We start from the raw sequence: 23,309 nt of genomic DNA, 5'->3' as shown, positions 1-23,309 counted from the left end.
TCAATGGGCCTTTGTGACTGCAGTCTCCACTCTTTTTTTGGGTCCACCCATAATAATAATAATAATATTAAATAACAATAATAATAATAATAATAACAATAATAATAATAATAATAATAATAATAATAATAATAATAATAAATTATAGCAATAACGATAATAAAAATAATAATTATAATAATAAAAATAACGATAATAATAATAATATCAAAAATAATAATAGAAACAGCAATTTGGTTCATTCAAACAACAAAGAAACGACATGTGGGGATACATCAAAATAGTGTTATTTGGTGTCTACAGCATTACAAGGCCTTTCGAACAGACCAATAGTTTTGTTCCCACTGGGTTTTAAAATCTATCTGTAGCACTTATTAGATACTCTTAGGTTACAGCCTCTAAGCAAGGGATCCAATGTAATATCAGAATCTACTTTGTATAGCTGCATCTACTACTCTTCCCCTAACAGGGTGGTATTTGAACGAGTGACCTACTAGTGCAACTGTTTTCTGATACAGCACAGAAAACCCCCAGAAGTGCAGAGGTCTCATTTAAGACAGAAAAGGAGCTGACCCCAGTTGACTGATTAAAGAAAATTTTGACAGATGATGAACTTTCACATTTATCAATCTCACAAGTGTTGAATTCCATTAAAACTTACCTGCTAATTCCTTTAAAGGGAGCTCAACAGACACAGATCTAAAAAAAAACGAAATATAAAATTGGCTCTAAGCATGTGAGATGCAAAGGCTTCGCCTATTTTAAACAGATTATTTCCAATAAGCAAAAAGTCATTTAAAAAAAAATATACAATTTAGATTTACCTTAGCTGTCTTTACAATTCTAAAATAATTAGGAAATAATATAGAACATTAGTTACCTCTTCAATTTCTTCTTGTACATCTGGGAAAAGGTCTAGAAGACAGGTTCCAAGAAAAACACCCCCAGAGAAGCAGCTCATTAAGCTTATGACACGTGCATATCTGAAAATAAAAACTCCGCATTTTAGTACTTAAGGCACTCATGACTGTAAAAGGAGGAGAATGGAGAAGACATGAAAAAAATCACTAAGCTACAAGTCTTCCTATTCTTCACAATAAAAAACCTTTGAAGGCACCCTTAACTCCCATTGCGTGTGCACCAATGCTTTGTATACACAGGAAACCAGGAGCCTAATTATTGTTTTGATAGCAGAAACCCAAAAATCCCAAGCTTCAGTGCCCTGACAACTTTAATTCAATACCCTGGGGTCCTGAAGGTTTGAGCCAAGAATCCTTGAGTAGGTAACTATACTTCAAAAGCAAGTCCAAGCCTAAAACTCACAAGCAGAAGTTTACCTTTTCAGATAATTAAATTAAAAAACAGCTTTTTTAACTGAAAGTAAGGAGCACAGTAAAACTTAAAACGACAGAAATTTACATCAAGACTTTGAATGTAGGCTACTTATTCAGTGAACTCTCTGAAAATAATCTAGTGAATAATCCGGAAGTTCATCATTTTCTGAATGACCCAAAACATTTTTTTTTTGTGTGTGTGTGTATAAATATGCTAGTTTCAATTATATTACATTAGTACTGATGATAATCGCTGCATATGTGATCAAAATATCTGGACTTTTGTACCTGTTTTTTTTCAGTCTATATAAATGGATTTGTCTTCTTTTGAAAATTTATTGGTTTTTATGAAAACAAATAAACTTATTTTTAGTATATTAATATAAAGTATCAAACAGTTCGTGGTAACGAACTGTAGTAAGGAGCGATCCGGCTCAATAGGAACCAAAACTCTAAAAAATTGAATTTTGATATCAATAGCTACATCAAAAGAATCGCATTTTAATGCTGATTTTAAATATATAAGTTTCATCAAGTTTAGTCTTAGCCATCAAAAGTTACGAGCCTGAGAAAATTTGCCTTATTTAGGAAAATAGGGGGAAACACCCCCTAAAAGTCGTAGGATCTTAACGAAAATGACACCATCAGATTCAGCGTATCAGACAACCCTACTGTAGAAGTTTCAAGCTCCTATCTACAAAAATGTGGAATTTTGCATTTTTTGCCAGAAGACAAATCACGGGTGCGTGTTTATTTGTTTGTTTTTTTTTGTTTTTTTTTTTTTTTTCCCAGGGGTCATCGTATCGACCAAGTGGTCCTAGAATGTCGCAAGAGGGCTCATTCTAACGGAAATGAAAAGTTCTAGTGCCCTTTTTAAGTGACCAAAAAAATTGGAGGGCATCTAGGCCCCCTCCCACGCTCATTTTTTTCCCAAAGTCAACGGATCAAAATTTTGAGATAGCCATTTTGTTTAGCATAGTCGAAAATCATAATAACTATGTTTTTGGGGATGACTTACTCCCCCAAAGTCCCTGGGGGAGGGGTTGCAAGTTACAAACTTCAACCAGTGTTTACATATAATAATGGTTATTGGGAAGTGTACAGACGTTTTCAGGGGGATTTTTTTTGGTTTTGGGGATAGGGTTGAGGGAGGGGGCTATGTGGGAGGATCTTTCCTTGGAGAAATATGCCATGGGGGAAAAATTCAATGAAAAGGGCGCAGGACGAATGTGGTCACGTTAGAAAAAAACGTCAAATTAAGAGCTTAACATACAATGCTGGGTGTTCGGAGCCTCTCTATTATGGAGTATAATTTGAAAATAACATAACTATACGAGCGATAAAACATATATACACAACCATAACTCAACTAACGAAAGAACTGCTAAGAGATAACACAACTATAAAGCGAAAACAGGTGAAAACTAACGGGAAAATAAACGAACTAAGAGGTGGAAGGGGCCCAGAGAAAAAATATAATCCATTTCAATTTTGAGCCTAACTTCCGCAAAGGAGTAATAATGTCAGAAGCCCCGAAATACCAAATTATTTTCTTTTCAAACAGTTCGTGGTAAGGAACTGTAGTAAGAGGCGACCCGGCTCAATAGTAAACGAAATTCTAAAAAACGGAATTTTGATGCTAAAAGATACATCAAAAGAATCGAATTTTTACGCTGATTCTAAATATATAAGTTTCAATTAATTTAGTCTTTGTCATCAAACGTTACGAGCCTGAGAAAATTTGTCCTATTTTGGAAAAAAGGGGGAAACATCCCCTAAAAGTCATAGAATCTTAACGAAAATCACACTATCGCATTCGGTATATCAGAGAACTCTATAGCAAAAATTTCAAGCTCCTATCTAAAAAATGTGGAATTTTGTATTTCTTGCCAGAAGACAAATCACGGGTGCGTGTTTATTTGTTTTTTTTTTTTTTTCCCAGGGGTCATCTTATCGACCAAGTGGTCCTAGAATGTCGCGAGAGGGCTCATTCTAACGGAAATGAAAAGTTCTAGTGTCCTTTTTACGTGACCAAAAAAATTGGAGGGCAAATAGGCCCCCTCCCATGCTCATTTTTTCCAAAAGTCAACAGATTAAAATTTTAAAATAGCCATTTTGTTCAGCATAGTCGAAAACCATAATAACTATGTCTTTGGGAATGACTTACTCCCCCACAATCCCTGAGGGAGGGGCTGCAAGTTACAAACTTTGACCAATGTTTACATATAGTAATGGTTATTGGGAAGTGTACAGACGTTTTCATGGGGATTTTTTGGTTTGGGGGGTGGGGTTGATGGGAGAGGGCTTTGTGGGAGGATCTTTCCTTTGAGGAATATGTCATGGGGGAAGAAAAATTCAATGAAAAGGGCGCAGGATTTTCTAGCATTACTATAAAAAAACAATGAAAAAATAAACATGAAAACGTTTTTTCAAATGAAAGTAAGGAATAGCATTGAAATTTAAAACGAACAGAGATTATTACGCATATGAGGGGTTCTAAAAATACTTTAGCATAAAGAGCGAGGTATTTAGGAGGAGATAAATACCTCGCTCTTTATGCTAAAATATTTTTAGTGATTTCAACTATTTATTCTACGGCCTTTTTGATTCAGGGGTCATTCTTAAAGAATTGGGACAAAACTTACGATTTAGTGTAAAGAGCGAGGTATTAACGAGGGTACAAACCCCCTCGTACACATAATAAAAATATAAGAATATAAAAGTTTGTTACGTAAGTTAATTCTTAAGTTACGTATATTTTTTACTAATAAAAACGTTCGTTGAATATTAAAAGTTCTACTAGCCTTTTTAAGTAACCGAAAAATTGGAGGGCAGCTAGGCCTCCTTCCCCACCCCTTATTTCTCAAAATCGTCGGATCAAAACTAAGAGAAAGCCATTTAGCCAAAAAAAAAAATAATATACTAATTTCATTTCAATAATTTATGTGCGGAGAGCCAAAATCAAACATGCATTAATTCAAAAACGTTCAGAAATTAAATAAAAAAACTAGTTTTTTTAACTGAAAGTAAGGAGCGACATTAAAACTTAAAACGAACAGAAATTACTCCGTATATGAAATGGGTTGTCCCCTCCGCAGTCCCACGCTCTTTACGCTAAAGTTTTTAATTGTTTTAAAAAGTAGAATTGTGGCAAAGAGTCAAACTTTAGCGTAAAGAGCGAGGGACTGCGGAGGGGACAACCCATTTCATATACGGAGTAATTTCTGTTCGTTTTAAGTTTTAATGTCGCTCCTTACTTTCAGTTAAAAAAACTAGTTTTTTTTTTATTTAATCTACCTAAGTATCTAAGTCTAAGAGGGAGAAGGATCTAAAGACTAAACTTGGTATATTCCCATGCCGTTTGCATGCTCATATGTTAAAATGAAATAAAAAATGAATAAAAAATATTAATAAAAATAAAAATAAATAACGTTAAACAAGATGAAATAATATTATAACATGAAAATAAAAAACATTAAAATAACCATACAAGTTGTTCAAGCAGAGGTTGAGCCCTTTGTAAAAGGAAGTCCCCAGCAGTTTATTATGAGGGGGATACCGTGATGGGCTATGCAAATGATTCTATTCCCAAAGTTATTGTATTTTGTAGATATTTGGGCACAGGCAAATCTATATGTACTATGATAGTGAGGTAGCTTTTTCAGGTCCCCAAGATATCCTGTCCATCTGTCCCCTACATGAGCTTTTATTCCTGTGTTCTGTTTCCAAAAGGAGACTACTTTATATCTCTTATTCTGGGTTTTGTTCTGAGCAGAAAAATCACTCATTTCATCGAATTTCTGATTAGAAATTCCTTTCTTGTTTTTCTGTTTCCGGGTTTACTTCCGAAAAGAAATCCCTTTCTTGTTTTGTTTCTGGGTTGAGTTCCAAACAGAAATACCGTTTGGGAGAGAGAGAGAGAGAGAGAGAGAGAGAGAGAGAGAGAGAGAGAGAGAGAGAGAGAGAGAGAGAGAGAGAGAGAGAGAGAGGGGGGGGGAGAGAGAAAGAGAGAGAGAGAGAGAGAGAGAGAGAGAGAGAGAGAGAGAGAGCGAGAGAGAGAGAGAAAGATCGGTATATTTAAAAATTATCGTAGCATAGCTAAATTCAGTTTTTTTTTTACAAAATCATACATTTAAACAAAAATCCCACACTACAACTCAGCATTGAAAATTGATGCGAAGAAAGGCACAAATGAGTTGGCGTATCGATTAGTTCGTACTTTAGGGGGTACAAGTTTATTTTGTACCCAAGTTTGGCTATTGGCAGGGGCTGGTTCGGGTAGTAGTGATCAGTGGCTCTTATTGGCTAGGACGGATTTTCCAAATTGCTGAATAAGGTATTCAAGCTGGACTTTAAGTGGAGATAAATTTATTTAGCGAGGGCTTGATCATAGGGTATGTCGCGGTTTTGGAGTATAATCCTTGTTGCTCTTTTCTAGATGGACTCTATGTCGCGTAATAGGTACGCTGTGCGGATAACAGATGGACCTCACACCGAGCACGCGTACTCGAGCACCGGGCGGACATAACACATATAGGCATGGAGAAGACTTTCAGTATCACACCCAAAACGCCTCATTTTGGTAAGTGTCTGAAGGCTTGCATTAGCCTTGTGGAAGGTTAAATTGATATGGGCACTGAAACTACAGTCACAGTTGAAAGTTACTCCTAAGATTTATATTTCGTTCATAATCGGGAAAGGGACTAGAGGCATATCTATATTCCGCTTCAGAGGGTTGAAACGAATTATCTTCGACTTGGCTACATTGATGGTAAGATCATGACTTAAACATTCGGTCTTTAGCTGATCAAATAACTGGTCTGAAAACTGTTGTGTTATGATATTGTTTTCGACCAGGTAAGCAAGCACTATGGACAGATCATCTACAAACTTTTAATGGTCGTGATGATTAAGCAGGGAATTAATTACAGACAGGAAAATTATTCCAGCTAATTTCGTGCCTTGTGGGGCCCTCAAGAAGTATCTGACCATGACGAATCCGAATCGTTTTCGTGGAGTGCAAAGACTTTTTGTCTTCGGCCAATTAAGAAGTCAAGTACAAGGCCGAGGATACGTCGTTTGGCACCCATTTCCTGGAGATTCATGCCAGCAGTCAGGTGGCGGATTAGGGCAAAGGCCTTTCTGAAATCCACTGTGCAAATGTCGACAAAACAGCTACCTTTTTTGAGCCATTGGAGGACACAGTCAAACATCCATACTAGGTAGATTGCAGTACTACACTTGGGGAGCCCACCATACTGGAATTTATCAATACGCCCATGAATTTGTTTCAGAAGAAACTTGAATGTGAACACCTCAGTTACTTTCGCCAAACAAGGTGTAAGTGAGATCGTCGCATGCACTAGGGGCGCGCTTTTTTGGAATAATTCTAATATAGGCCAGTTTCCACCATGACAGGAAATAGCCGGAAGCAAAACACTCGTTGCTGATGCTGGACAGTGGTAATGCTATGATGGCTGCATATTCACGCAGCAATTTGGCAGGTAATTCATCAGGGTATGAAGATGTATTCGGTTTGATCTTCCGTAGTTCCGTGTAAACGTTGAACTCACTGACTATTATGTTGTTCTCAGGCTCACATTTTTCAAGTATGGTGGACTTTTCATCAGCCGTAATAGGTGGATAGGTAGTGCAGATCTTGGTGAAGAATTCTCTCACTTCTTCTGCACTGATTAAGGACCCATCATTATTGCTAATCTTTACACTGCTGTCAAAAGCTTGGCCGGCCACTTTTTTCACAGCGTTGTGCCACTCTTTGGGGTCTGAAGTAAGTAATTGGTAGGGTATGGTTTCACGACCATAGCAAGCTTTTGCTTTCTCTACCAAAGAGACTATTTGATTTCGCAATTTCTTGCCATTGATAATATCACCACAGGAGCAGAGGCGAGACTTCTCTTTTATTAGTGATTTAATAGCTGGAGAGATCCATGGTTTGTCGTATTCATTAACACCAAATGATTTTGTTGTAAAGATCTTTAGGTATTGACAGTGTAAAGCGGCATTGAAATCAGATACCTTAGTATCCAAGGGCTTGTTACTGTACACTTCGGGGAAGTCATATGTGCCAATCCATCAACCGCCATCACAGATGGCCGACTCAGTACAAGTACGAACAGTGACACGGGATAGTCTGGGCTTGGGTAAGGACTCTCTTGCTTTCCAAAAAATTGCGTTGTAGTCTGACATGCCTATGGGACCAAGAGAAAAGGGAGGGTAGTAAAAATCATCACAATTTGTGAGTATAAGGTCCAATATGCCCCCCAAAGAGTGGGTGGGTATGTGCACCACTTGTTTTAAACACAAACAAGATGATAACCAACACTTCTTGGTTTGGTTAAAGTCTCCTCCTACAATAAAAGCTGGGCTACTGTAAATACTTCTCAGGTGATCAATAGTCGTTGGGAGATGGAAAACCAAGTCACCCCAGTTTCTGGCACTTTCTGGGTAATATACTGAAGTGACCATAATACAAGAAAAGCGACAGGGAATAGATTTTGGTTTGCAAATAGCCCAGATTACTTCATGAGCTGGATCAAATAATTCCGGTAATAATTTGCAGGGGATGTCTTTCCGTGTGTACAAGGCAACACCTCCACCTAGTCTATGCTCACCTCGATCAGCCCGTGCGCTCAGAAAAATTTCGTAGCCTGCCATATGACCTGACAACCTATCAAAATTCCACGTTTCTGTAACTGCGATAATTGGGATACTATTTTGACGGACGATAACTTCAAATTCTTCCATTTTGTTACATAATGACTGGCAGTTTATAACAAGAAAATTTGGCATTCTATTTTTCGAATTAAAAGTCACTGACCTTAATAGGGGGGGAGGCTGATCACTACTAGTCGAACATATCGGAGCTTGATTGAAAGGAATAAGAGATGGCATATTGGCATTTGTAGAGCAGTCTATCTTAACAAGGATACATTAATGGGGTGAGGTTTTTCGAGCAAGACTGGTTAATCTTAATGAAACAATAACTGGGATCATCAGCTGACCCCATTTGCCGCCACGCTTGCGGCATCGTTTCCACTTCTTACGGTTAGACAGGAGCTCTTGGGGCAGTAGTCTGTCATCTGGTGTTCTTCCGAGCAAATCTAATGCTACGAGTTTTGCAAAAAAAGATGGCGCCACAGTTAACTCAGGTGAAAACAGTCCAATTAAGGCTTCTTTATTGTATTTGAATGACATGGCACACACATGAGACAAACTTAATAGTGTCAATAACTATATAATAAACAGCATTCTTCTGTTATATTGCATCAAACAGGCACAATTAAGCTAAACTTAGTATTTTTGCAAAAAAAAAAATGGTGCTACAGTTAACTCAGGTGAAAACAGTCCAATTAAGGCTACTTTATCATATTTCAATGGTATGGCACACACATTAGACACACTTAGGAATGTCAACAACTATATAATAAACAGTATTCTTTCGTTGTATTGCATGAAACAGGCACAATTAAGCTAAACTTAAAATTTTTGCAAAAAAAATGGCGCCACAGTTAACTCAGGTGAAAAGAGTCCAATTAAGGCTACTTTATCATATTTCAATGGTATGGCACACACAGTAGACACACTTAGGAATGTCAATAACTATATAATAAACAGCACTCTTTCGTTAGATTGCATGAAACAGGCACAATTAAGATAAGCTTACAATGGTCTCTGGGACTGCTCACAAGCATCAACCAGAGCTATCTATCAATCGAATAGATTGATAGATCAATCAATGGAATTCGATGACAAGGAGACAAAAAGTGATCTGAGGAAACAGGAGCTCCAAGGACTGACTTCTTTTTTTTACCACACAAGGGCAAGAACTAAGCATACTTACAAATGGGAAGATAGAGACAACATCCAACGTGAACCAAAATGTCGTGAAGTCATTGCTAAGAGCCTTCCCAGCATTCACTGGCTCAGTCGAGAAAAACCTTGATGAGAAACCACAAGAAAGCTTTGGGAGAAGCCTTAATGGCAGAGTGGAAGCTGAACAAAAAAAACGGCTGTCTATCACTGAAGAAGGAGATGTAAGAAGACCAGGAGTTTGGCTCCACCGTTTTTATTGGGGACAAGAGGGGTTCCACATCTGGGGAGTCAAGGGTTATGGGATATTATTAGGGGAGAAGGGGTTTTGGAACATCTGCAAAAGACACAAGTATAAATGTGTTTTCAAAATGTCTGAAAACTTATTTTAGGAAATTATTTTATAATGGATATTGAACACCCGATGGAAAAAAAAATAGTGGTGACATGTAAAAAAGTAGTAGCCTAGGGCTTCCATAGTGCATTTTTATTTGAGCAGTAGTGAAGAAAAGTTAGTATTTAGCAAAGGTGCTATATTTTTATAATAAAACAAAGGTGCTATATTTACATAATAAAAAATAAATAGACATTAAACAAACAAAATTCAGGACTGGTGCTCAGCTCTTATGAAAATTATAATCAATGAGTTACTGTAGATAATAGTTGTTGATAGAAGAACATTGCCAAGTGCTGAAAACCATGTTGCAACGAAGATGGGTCCAGGATTGCACAAACACTATAACCAAACTGGAGGTCCCAGGGACTTCTTGCTGTCCAGTTCTAAGCCAGCTTAAGCGCTTCAGTGTAGACTTGAGAAGATATGTTGGTCCCTGTCCTGCACTGGTGTGCGGGATCATTGCTATTTCTGAGGCAAAAATAATTTCAATGATTTAAAGAATAAAAAAATTGGAACTTGGAATGTTACGACGTTAAAAAATGACTATTGTATCGAAGTTTTGACTGACAAATTCAGACAGTTTGAACTGGACTTATTAGGAATTTGAGAAACTCATATCCCTTGAAATTAGGTGATATAGAATTTGTTTATCAGGCAAGAAGGATGGGGTACATAGGCAAGGAGTAGGGCTCATGATGAATAAGGAAGCTGCTAAGCCTTGTATTAGGCTGGGAACATATTAATGATAGAATACTAATTGCTCATTTTTTTGACAAAAAAGTTCAGGGTATCAGTTATAGTAGTATATGCCCCTGTTGAACCAACTGCTGGAGATACTAGTGACTCAGATGAACTTTACTTGCAGTTAAAGGAGCAAATAGACAGGGTACCAGGTAGAAATATGCTGTTTCTACTAGGAGATTTTAATGCTCAAGTTGGTAGAAATAGGGATAGATGGTATCCTAGCCTAGGTAAATTTCGTGTAGGAAAAGAAAACAGTAATGGCTACAGACTTTTGCAATTTTGTAGGTATAAAAACCTAGTCATAGCCAATATGGTGTTAATCATAAAATTGCCCTTAAATTGGCATGGTATTCACTTGATGGTAAGACAGCAAACTTTATTGATTATGTTATTACTGAAGACTAGCAGGATCAATACAAGATACAAGGGTATAAAGGAGTGCGGTTATTGATGTTAAAAGTAAACATCACAATCTAGTGGAGTCTAAGGTTAATTTCAAGCTGAAATTTTGGAAGGGTAACTACCTCCTGGGAAGTTATGATGTTGATAGACTCCAGGATGAAAATTTGAGAGCAACTTTCTAGGAAGATGGATGGAATAATTTTAGAAAAACAATTTGTGAAGTTGCTGATGGTATTTTAGGGAAGAAAGTTAAGACTGCAGCTAGGAATATTAGTGAAAAAGCTTTATATTTAGTAGATAGTAGAACTGGTTTGTATAAAATTATCTGAGTGATAGATCATATAAAAACAAAAGGAATGTAAAGAAAGTAGAGAAAGTATTAAAATAAGAACTAAGGAGATGTGAAGTGGACACCATAAATAAAATTGTCAAGGATCTGGAAGATGCAGCTAGATGGCATAATAGTAAAATATTATACTGGCATGTTAATAAATTGAGAGGGAATAGTCAATATGGATTAGTCCCAGTTAAATATAGGAATGGGACCACAGTTAATGATAAGGAAAGAGTGAAACAGAGATGGGTGGAACTTTCACGAATGTGTTAAATCAAAATGCAGTTGCAAGAAAAGATATAGATGAAAATGAAAAAGTTTGTGATACCTCAGATGTGAAGGAAGATTTCTTTTGTGAGGAAGAATTAGAGACAAAACTAAAAGAATAAAAAAAATAATAAGGCTCCATGTACTGATAGTATCATAAATGAGTTTCTCAAATAAGGTAGCTCTGTGGTTAGAAATAAGCTACTGAAGATTATGAATATGATTTTTGAACAAGAGCTAAGAGCTCATATAGCACTTGTGACAAGGCCAGGAGAGCCAAGAGCTCATGTGGCATGAACTCTAGCAAAATTCTAAGAATCAATAGATTGATTTAATAGGAAAATCAGAGGCTTGATGCTGGTCGGATTTAAAATAAGAGCTCTGAGACACGAGTTACTTCTAAATATCAAAATTCATTAAGATCTGATCACCCAATCATAAGTTAAAAATAACTCAATTTTTCTAATTTTTCCTCTCCCTTCAGCCCCCCCCAATGGGCAAAGCAGGGAAAATGACTATAAAGCCAATTTGTACAGCTCCCTGACACGCCTACCAATTGACCTCCCCCCAATGACACTGGATCTGGTTGAGATTTAAAATAAGAGATCTGAGTTACAAGGTCCTTCTAAATTAGAAATTTCATTAAGATCTGATCACTCCTTTGTAAGTTAAAAATACCTCACTTTTTCTAATTTTTCAGAATTAACCCTCCCCCCAACTCCCCTAAAGAGAGCAGATCCGTTCCGGTTCTGTCAATTATGTATCTAGGACTTGTGGTTATTTTTCCCACGAAGTTTCATTCACATCCCTCCACTCTAAGCATTTTCCAAGATTTTAGGTTTCCCCCTCCAAGCCCCCCAATGTCAACAGATCTGTTCAGGATTTATAATAGGAGCTCCGAGACACAATATCCTTCTAAATATCAAATTTCATTTAGATCCAATCACCCGTTTGTAAGTTTAAAAAGCCTCATTTTTTCAATTTTTTCCAAATTAAACATCCCCCACTCCCCCCCCCCCCCCCCGCGCAGATGGACGAATTGGGAAAACGAATATCTCTAATTTAATTTGGTCTGGTCCCTGATACACCTGCCAAATTTCATTGTTCTAGCTTATCTGAAAGTGCCTAAACTAGAAAAACCAAGACAGACAGACTGACAGAATTTGCAATTGCTTTATGTCAGCAATATAGCAAAGTACATATATATATATATATATATATATATATATATATATATATATATATATATATATATATATATATATATATATATATATATATATATATATATATATATATGTACTTGGTTAATACCAAGTACCATAAAAAGCAGAATTACCTATTGATTTTAGGAAAAGCTAATTAAACCACTGTATAAGAAGGGTGACAAGAGTAAGTGTTGTAATTATCAAGGCTTTAGTCAGGTCTCTGTAGGCAGCAAATTACTTAGTATTAATTATACTTTTTAGACTGAGATATGCTGTAGATGAAGTTTTAAGAGAAGAACATTGCTGTTTTGTAAAAAGTAGAGTATGTGTCAACCAAATTTTCACTCTTAGGTTGATAATTGAGAAGTGCCTTTGTTGTCAAACACCTTTGGTCCTCAGTTTCATAGATTATGAGCAAGTGTTCAATTATGTTGATAGAAGAGCTTCAGCAAAGGTCTTACCCTTATATAGTATACCCGACAATTACATTAAAGTGATTTGTGCTATGTATGAGAATAATACTACTGCAGTAAACATGGGAAATGGGGTTAGCAACTGGTTTTGTATTAAATCAGGAGTTAAGCAGGATTGTGTTCTATCCCCCTTTAAATGAATCAATTTGATGTACTTTGTCTTAAAGCACACAGGAAAGGCAATTGGAGACCACAGAATCAAATGGGGATGAAAAATTCTCCTTGACTCAGATTATACTGATGATTTAGGCATATTAGATGAAAGTATGAGCAAAATGAATAAATTTTGAGAGGTTTTGCAAGTTCAGGGAGCTAGAATAGGTCTGAAAATTAATGTTAAGAAGACTAAGTCACTAATGCTAGGTATAAGTGAAGACAAAAAGGCACATGTTGGGCAATTAATATATTGATCAGCTGGGCAGTTCCACTTACCTTGACAACATTATTAGTAAAGATGGTGGGAGCAGTGAAGATATTAAAAGTAAAATAGCCAAGGCTCAGGCTGTTTTTTGTTTTTTTTTCACAGTTAAAAAAAAATGGAAGAATGGGAAAATAAGTCTGCAAACCAAGATTAGAATATTGGAAGCTATGGTGATAACAGTGGTCAAATATGGCTCTGAAGCACAGGCACTCCAAAAAGCAGATGAAAATTTACCAGATGTTTTCCAGAGAAATTGCCTAAAGATTGGTCTGGGTACCTGGCTAACTGACTTTTTCAAACAGTTGGTTGTATGAAAAATGTGGTTCAATCCCACTTTCTAGGGCTATAATGAAAGAAAGGTTGAGATGGCTAGGCCACATTATGAAGATGAATACTGACAGATTGTCAAAGATTGTCCTTTTTGGCAATCTGTTTGGGGCTTAATGGAAATCAGGTTGTCCTTGTCTGGGGTGGGAGGATGTCATAAATAAAGATTTAAAGGAAATGGAAACTTCTTGGGAGGGTGTAAAGAAGGAGGCCTTGAATAGATTGGCTTGGAGGAGGAGTGTGTGTAACTATGCTAGCCTTAGGCAGCCTGGTTCTGTATTTTACCATGCTAAAATTGAATTTGCAATAAAAGCAATTATTATATTTGGTAAAATTCTAGTTAATTGACTTCTTGCTATCTCAGAAAGGGTTTAGGTTAGGAAAATGAAACTTTCAGGGATGAACCTATAGACTAAAGTATGTCCTGGGAAGGTATTTTGAAGCAAGATTCTACTCAAATAACAGGAATTGCATTTTCAGAACTAACAAGGTCAAATGTTGTTTTGTCAAAATTTCAATAGGTATAGACCTGTCATGTATGTAAATTTCAGGGCCCTCTAGAGGGAGAAGGAGTGGGGGTGGGTACTTTAAAATACCTTCCCGGGACATACTTTAGCCTGTAGGTCCATCCCTGAGAATTTCATTTTCCTAACCTAAACCCTTTCTGAGATAGCAAGAAGTCAATTAACTAGAATTTTACCTTATATTCATAAAGAACATATAAAGCAACATTGAGTGGTACATTTACTTTATTGGTAGCCTAAGTCAATTATATGAACTGCAAAATATTTACCCAATTAAATTACCCAAAGTAAAGCAAATGTTTACTTTACTCATTTTTTTAGTTTATAATTAGTTTTACAATTCCCTTAGTTGAAGCACTGGTGCAATTCAGCTTCTTTTCTATTATTTTTGTGACAAAAAATATGTTGTGTCAACATTGTTCTTTAGGCTACCTAAGAAACACTATGGTGCTGCTTATGATTGGGTTTAAGCTTTAAATCTGTGGCCAAGTTTAGACTCCACTGCAGTCCATATTTTAAATTGTGAGCAGTGTAGGCTACACAATTAAATAGTAAAGGTAACTAGACAACTATTAAGATTATTTTGAAAGATCCATTGGTGAAACGAGTTTAAGTTGTTAAAGAGTGGATTAGATGGACAACTACAGGGTATCTTACCCTATTTGACAGTCTAGACTAACCTGATTGGTACAACTAACCTGCGTCTTCTGGCAACATCATGTTCACTACGGAGGCGAGAAATGAAAACAAATGGGAAAAATGCAAAAGCAGCGGTCAATACTAGGATAATTGAGAGAATAATATAATGAGCGCTTATGATTTCCATTTTAAAACCATTCCTCATGTGTAAAGTTTGAATTAGCGCACTAAATTCAAAGTAGACACATCTTTACTTGAAAGACCGTTCTGGAATAGAAATGTCAAAATAAGCGAAAATTCGTGAGTTTTAGCACGTCCCTCCAGAAAACTGGTGACTTGTTTGATTCTAACCGCAGGCAAAGGAAAAATAGTAAATATTTCCTATCAAATTGGCACATAACTGAAAGCAGAAGTAAGACCCGGGTAGTAGGCAATCCATAAAGCTAGTCGTAACGATGAGGGTAAAGGTTGCAAGGAACGTCGGTATGATCAGGCTTCTTAAACCTTTTCTCCCTTATGATGCCCTGCGGTGTATTTATTTTTCGCTAATTCATTCTTACTTAAATTACTGTCCTCTTGTATATTTGAATACTTTTCGATCGAATATATTACCATTGATAAGGCAGCAGAATAATGCTCTCCGAATTCTTAAGCTTTTTGTACCATCTCCTGATTCTTGCCCTAATAAGTCGTCAACTAAAAGTCTTCCTCTTTTTTTGAATATTTTGCCCCTTGAATCTTTTATTGTTTTTCATTCTATTTTATTTAAGAAAAAACATCATTCAAATTCCCTACCTGAATATTTTTATGAACCTGATCTATTTTCTGGAACTAATTCCGATCACGACCATAACACGCGTAATCCTTGTAAAGCCCGGCAACCCTTGATAATTTCAGAAAGATCAAGATTTTCATTGAGAAACACAATATTGAGGGTATGGCAAAGTTATCATAATGTAATCAAACTTGAACTTTCTATTAATACGCTGAAAAACAAAATAAAATCAATGCTCATAGAAAATGTTTAAAGTAAAATGAAAAAAAAAAGTAAATAAATAATAAATGTGTGGTTTATAGCGGTAAATCCCAACTTAGTCTGGTGGTTTGAATCTGGAACCTGGATGGATTATGGTTAATTTATGATATTATTTTATGTTGATGTAGTTATAGCATACAGTTTATTTAAGTGTCTGCCATTTGGCCTCGAGCCCTCTCTCTGCCAAATTGGCTTTTTATATTGAAATTATGTAGTAATAAACAGAACTTGAACTTGAACTTGATGGCACGGCTAATTTGAAGCATATAATATAATTTGAAGAACATTAATTTTAAAAAGAAAATAGAGTATGTGTATATTATTAGTTTCCTGTAACAGCATCTGTTAAACAACAACTATGTTGTTGAAACCTGCTTCAAAATTCAGTTCGCCCTCCTAAGTACCGACACCGATTTCAAAAATCTATCTTGAATATATATCAAATACATGAGAATTGTTTAATCAAGGAAAGGCTTTATAAAAACCTCAACAGTGTCATCTACAAAGCCATTTTAAAACCATTCCTCTGGTATATGGTTTGAATTACCACACTAAATTCAACGCTGACTAACCTTTTCTTGAAGGAGCGCTTTTGAATCGAATTGTCAAAATGAGCGAAAGTTGTAGAGTTTTAGCGTGTCCTTCCAGAAAACCGGTGACATGTTTGATTCTAACCACGGGTAATAGATAAATAATTGAAAAATTCTACTAAAATGGTACATAACTCAAAGCAAAAACAAGAGATCAGATATAAGGCGTTTCATAAAGCTAATCGTAACGATCGTTCTATTTATTTAAAGACTATAATAGGATTTGGAAAATGCTAATTTTAAGAAGATAATAGAGTTTGTTTGTATTATTACTTTCCTAGCACTGCAGCTGCTAAATGATAACCAAGTTGCTGAAAACGGCTGCAGAGACTAGTTCGCCTTCCAAAGTTGTAGCACCCATTTCAAATATCCAACTTGCATATATATATATATATATATATATATATATATATATATATATATATATATATATATATATATATATATATATATATATATATATATATATATATATATATATATTTATATATATAAATATATACTAGCTGCTGGGGTGGCGCTTCGCGCCACCCCAACACCTAGTTGGTGGGGGCGCTTCGCGCCCCCCCCAAGACCCCCCGCGCGCGTAAGTCGTTACGCGCCATAATAGTTACGCGCCATTGTAGTTGTGTCCCTATGTCCCACCTGTGATATATATATATATATATATATATATATATATATATATATATATATATATATATATATATATATATATATATATATATATATATATATATATATATATATATATATATATATATATATATATATATATATATATATATATATATATATATGTATATATATATGGTTTTAACTACGTAAAACTTGCGAATATACAACATTCTTTGCTGTCCCATTGTCTTTGCATATAAATAGATTGTCAGGTTTACCGACTCTTGAACATGCAACATATAATGGTCCATGGGAAAACAATCTGTATTCAGATCTATACCTCATGATTCTAATGATTGCCCTTGAGCTTTGTTGATGGTGATTGCTAATCGACCATTCCCTGTCCCGGTGTCGCGGTCGTCATTTATATCCCCCTGTTTCCCCCGGTGTCCCCGTTGTAGTTGTGTCCCTGTGTCCCGGTCGTCATTTATATTCCCTGTGTCCCGGTCGTCATTTGTATCCCGGTGTCCCGGTCTGTATATACATTCGTTTTTTAGTTTTGTTTTTCTCCTTTATTTTTTTCCTTTTTTTTTCTTTTTTAGTTTATTTAGATTTTTAGATTTTTTAGTTTTTTTATTAGTTTTTAGTTTTTTTTCTTTTTAGTTTTTTTGTAGTTTTTACCTTCTTTTTAGTTTTGTTAGTTTTTTTTTTTTACTTATGTCCTGGTCGTCATTTATACTCCCTGTGTCCCGGTGCTTTGTTGATTGCTAATCGAACATTCCTTTTGTCCTGGTCGCTTTCTATTTGAGTGTCATTTATTTTTTTCTTTTTTAGTTCTTTTAGTTTTTACCTTTTTTAGTTTTTTTTAGTTTTTTAGATGAAAATTTTTTTTAGTTTTTTCCTTTTTTCTTTTTAGTTTTTTATTGGTTTTTACCTTTATTTTAGCTTATTTTTCAGTTTTTTCCTTTTTTTTAGTTTTTTTTTATTTTTTATTTTTTTTAGTTTTTTACCTTTTTTTAGTTTTTTTTAGTTTTTTTAGTTTTTTAGCTTTTTTAATTTTTTTATTAGTTTTTAGTTTTTTTTGTAGTTTTTGCCTTTTTTTAGTTTTTTCAGTTTTTTTTTTTCAGTTTTTTTTAGTTTTTTAGCTTTTTTATTTTTTTTATTAGTTTTTAGTTTTTTTTGTAGTTTTTGCCTTTTTTTAGTTTTTTTAGTTTTTTAGCTTTTTTATTAGTTTTTAGTTTTTTTTGTAGTTTTTGCCTTTTTTTAGTTTTTTTCTTTTTAGTTTTTTTGTAGTTTTTACCTTCTTTTTAGTTTTGTTAGTTTTTTTTTTTACTTATGTCCTGGTCGTCATTTATACTCCCTGTGTCCCGGTGCTTTGTTGATTGCTAATCGAACATTCCTTTTGTCCTGGTCGCTTTCTCTTTGAGTGTCGTCATTTATTTTTTTCTTTTTTAGTTCTTTTAGTTTTTACCTTTTTTATTTTTTTTTAGTTTTTTAGATGAAATTTTTTTTTAGTTTTTTCCTTTTTTTCTTTTTAGTTTTTTATTGTTTTTTACCTTTATTTTAGCTTATTTTTCAGTTTTTTCTTTTTTTTAGTTTTTTTTATTTTTTATTTTTTTTAGTTTTTTACCTTTTTTTAGTTTTTTAGTTTTTTTAGTTTTTTAGCTTTTTTACTTTTTTTATTAGTTTTTAGTTTTTTTTGTAGTTTTTGCCGTTTTTTAGTTTTTTCAGTTTTTTTTTTAGTTTTTTATTGGTTTTTACCTTTATTTTAGCTTATTTTTCAGTTTTTTCCTTTTTTTTATTTTTTTTTAGTTTTGAGTTTTTTTAGTTTTTTACCTTTTTTTAGTTTTTTTAGTTTTTTAGCTTTTTTATTTTTTTTTATTAGTTTTTAGTTTTTTTTTGTAGTTTTTGCCTTTTTTTAGTTTTTTTAGTTTTTTAGCTTTTTTATTAGTTTTTAGTTTTTTTTGTAGTTTTTGCCTTTTTTTAGTTTTTTTAGTTTTTTAGCTTTTTTATTTTTTTTATTAGTTTTTAGTTTTTTTTTGTAGTTTTTGCCTTTTTTTAGTTTTTTCAGTTTTCAGTTTTGTCACCTGATCCAGTTTTTTCAGGTGACGTCACCTGATTCATCCACATATCCACACACAGACAACTTATTTTTATATAGATACTAGCTGTTGGGGTTGCGCTTCGTGCCACCCCAACACCTAGTTGGTGGGGGTGCTTCGCGCCCCCCCCAAGCCCCCCCGCGCGCGTAAGTCGTTACGCGCCATAATAGTTACGCGCCATTGTAGTTGTGTCCCTATGTCCCACCTGTGAATATAGATATATATATATATATATATGGTTTTAACTACGTAAAACTTGCGAATATACAACATTCTTTGCTGTCCCATTGTCTTTGCATATAAATAGATTGTCAGGTTATCCCCCTGTTTCCCCCGGTGTCCCCGTTGTAGTTGTGTCCCTGTGTCCCGGTCGTCATTTATATTCCCTGTGTCCCGGGTCCCGGTCATCATTTGTATCCCGGTGTCCCGGTCTGTATATACATTCGTTTTTTAGTTTTGTTTTTCTCCTTTATTTTTTTCCTTTTTTTTTCTTTTTTAGCTTATTTAGATTTTTAGATTTTTTAGTTTTTTTTATTAGTTTTTAGTTTTTATTTCTTTTTAGTTTTTTTGTCCCGGTCGTCATTTATATCCCCCTGTTTCCCCCGGTGTCCCCGTTGTAGTTGTGTCCCTGTGTCCCGGTCGTTATTTATATTCCCTGTGTCCCGGTCGTCATTTGTATCCCGGTGTACCGGTCTGTATATACATTCGTTTTTTAGTTTTGTTTTTCTCCTTTATTTTTTTCCTTTTTTTTTCTTTTTTAGTTTATTTAGATTTTTAGATTTTTTAGTTTTTTTATTAGTTTTTAGTTTTTTTTTCTTTTTAGTTTTTTTGTAGTTTTTACCTTCTTTTTAGTTTTGTTAATTTTTTTTTTTACTTGTGTCCTGGTCGTCATTTATACTCCCTGTGTCCCGGTGCTTTGTTGATTGCTAATCGAACATTCCTTTTGTCCTGGTCGCTTTCTCTTTGAGTGTCGTCATTTATTTTTTTCTTTTTTAGTTCTTTTAGTTTTTACCTTTTTTAGTTTTTTTTTAGTTTTTAGTTTTTTTAGTTTTTTACCTTTTTTTAGTTTTTTTAGTTTTTTAGCTTTTTTATTTTTTTTATTAGTTTTTAGTTTTTTTGTAGTTTTTGCCTTTTTTTTTAGTTTTTTGTCCTGGTCGCTTTCTCTTTGAGTGTCGTCATTTATTAGTTTTTTCCTTTTTTTTTTTAGTTTTTTATTGGTTTTTACCTTTATTTTAGCTTATTTTTCAGTTTTTTCCTTTTTTTTAGTTTTTTTTTATTTTTTATTTTTTTTAGTTTTTTACCTTTTTTTAGTTTTTTTAGTTTTTTTAGTTTTTTAGCTTTTTTACTTTTTTTATTAGTTTTTAGTTTTTTTTTGTAGTTTTTGCCTTTTTTTAGTTTTTTCAGTTTTTTTTTTAGTTTTTTATTGGTTTTTACCTTTATAGTTTTTTTAGTTTTTTAGCTTTTTTATTTTTTTTATTAGTTTTTAGTTTTTTTTGTAGTTTTTGCCTTTTTTTAGTTTTTTCAGTTTTGACGTCACCTAATCCAGTTTTTTCAGGTGACGTCACCTGACACATCCATCCACACATCCATCCACACATCCATCCACAGACAACTTATTTTTATATATATAGATATATATATATATATATATATATATATATATATATATATATATATATATCTTCTTCTATATATATAAAAATAAGTTGTCTGTCTGTGGATGTGTGGATGGATGTGTGGATGGATGTGTCAGGTGACGTCACCTGAAAAAACTGGATTAGGTGACGTCAAAACTGAAAAAACTAAAAAAAGGCAAAAACTACAAAAAAAACTAAAAACTAATAAAAAAAATAAAAAAGCTAAAAAACTAAAAAAACTATAAAGGTAAAAACCAATAAAAAACTAAAAAAAAAACTGAAAAAACTAAAAAAAGGCAAAAACTACAAAAAAAAACTAAAAACTAATAAAAAAAGTAAAAAAGCTAAAAAACTAAAAAAACTAAAAAAACTAAAAAAAGGTAAAAAACTAAAAAAAATAAAAAATAAAAAAAAACTAAAAAAAAGGAAAAAACTGAAAAATAAGCTAAAATAAAGGTAAAAACCAATAAAAAACTAAAAAAAAAAAGGAAAAAACTAATAAATGACGACACTCAAAGAGAAAGCGACCAGGACAAAAAACTAAAAAAAAAGGCAAAAACTACAAAAAACTAAAAACTAATAAAAAAAATAAAAAAGCTAAAAAACTAAAAAAACTAAAAAAAGGTAAAAAACTAAAAAAACTAAAAACTAAAAAAAAACTAAAAAAGGTAAAAACTAAAAGAACTAAAAAAGAAAAAAATAAATGACGACACTCAAAGAGAAAGCGACCAGGACAAAAGGAATGTTCGATTAGCAATCAACAAAGCACCGGGACACAGGGAGTATAAATGACGACCAGGACACAAGTAAAAAAAAAAATTAACAAAACTAAAAAGAAGGTAAAAACTACAAAAAAACTAAAAAGAAAAAAAAACTAAAAACTAATAAAAAAACTAAAAAATCTAAAAATCTAAATAAACTAAAAAAGAAAAAAAAAGGAAAAAAATAAAGGAGAAAAACAAAACTAAAAAACGAATGTATATACAGACCGGTACACCGGGATACAAATGACGACCGGGACACAGGGAATATAAATAACGACCGGGACACAGGGACACAACTACAACGGGGACACCGGGGGAAACAGGGGGATATAAATGACGACCGGGACAAAAAAACTAAAAAGAAATAAAAACTAAAAACTAATAAAAAAAACTAAAAAATCTAAAAATCTAAATAAGCTAAAAAAGAAAAAAAAAGGAAAAAAATAAAGGAGAAAAACAAAACTAAAAAACGAATGTATATACAGACCGGGACACCGGGATACAAATGATGACCGGGACCCGGGACACAGGGAATATAAATGACGACCGGGACACAGGGACACAACTACAACGGGGACACCGGGGGAAACAGGGGGATAACCTGACAATCTATTTATATGCAAAGACAATGGGACAGCAAAGAATGTTGTATATTCGCAAGTTTTACGTAGTTAAAACCATATATATATATATATATATCTATATTCACAGGTGGGACATAGGGACACAACTACAATGGCGCGTAACTATTATGGCGCGTAACGACTTACGCGCGCGGGGGGGCTTGGGGGGGGCGCGAAGCGCCCCAACCAACTAGGTGTTGGGGTGGCGCGAAGCGCCACCCCAACAGCTAGTATATATATATATATATATATATATATATATATATATATATATATATATATATATATATATATATATATATATATATATATATATATATATATATATATATATATATATATATATATATATATATATATATATATATATATATATATATTACTACTACTACTAATACTAACAACTCACTGCAACACCAAGCCACCTGAGGCCAACACGGCTACAGACGCTCCTCCTCCAGCCTAAACTATATATATATATATATATATATATATATATATATATATATATATATATATATATATATATATATATATATATATATATATATATATATATAAATATATATCAAATATATGAGACTTGTTTAATCAAGGAAGGGCCTTATTAAAGCCTCAACAGTGACATTCATAAAGTGCCTATGATTAAACCCGTCTCGTAGGGGTTGGAACAATTCTTTAAGTAATTAAAAAATACTTAAAAATATTAAATAATTTGTTTGGCACTTAGCTGAATACTTTTCATAAACTGTATGGCTACGCGATTAACACGCATAGTAAACTAAGTACATGGTGTTAATTAACTTTTAATATTCAATTATATTATTAAAAATAACTGTGTAGTTTAACTATTTTTTAGGAGCTTTTTAAATTAGTATTATGTTAATATTTGTTGTAAAGTGCAAAAATGTTAGTAAAATATAGTGCAAAATCAGTGATTGCAAAATAATTTTCCAATTATTGAGACATTCAAAAAATAATAAAAATAATGTTTGTTTCTCTCCTATTTTAGTCGCCCCACCATATCAGCCTATAATTC

At 33.6% G+C, this 23,309-nt stretch overlaps 1 protein-coding gene across 2 annotated transcripts in view; it reads left to right on the top strand.

Moving 5' to 3' along the window:
- LOC136031472 (gamma-secretase subunit Aph-1-like) overlaps window positions 1–23,309 on the top strand; it is an 82,741-nt gene that overhangs the window by 8,204 nt on the left and 51,228 nt on the right. The window lies entirely within an intron of this gene.

Source organism: Artemia franciscana, chromosome 9 (genome assembly GCF_032884065.1).
Source record: "Artemia franciscana chromosome 9, ASM3288406v1, whole genome shotgun sequence".
NCBI lineage: Eukaryota > Metazoa > Arthropoda > Branchiopoda > Anostraca > Artemiidae > Artemia > Artemia franciscana.
This window is presented reverse-complemented; position numbering and strand designations above follow the sequence as displayed.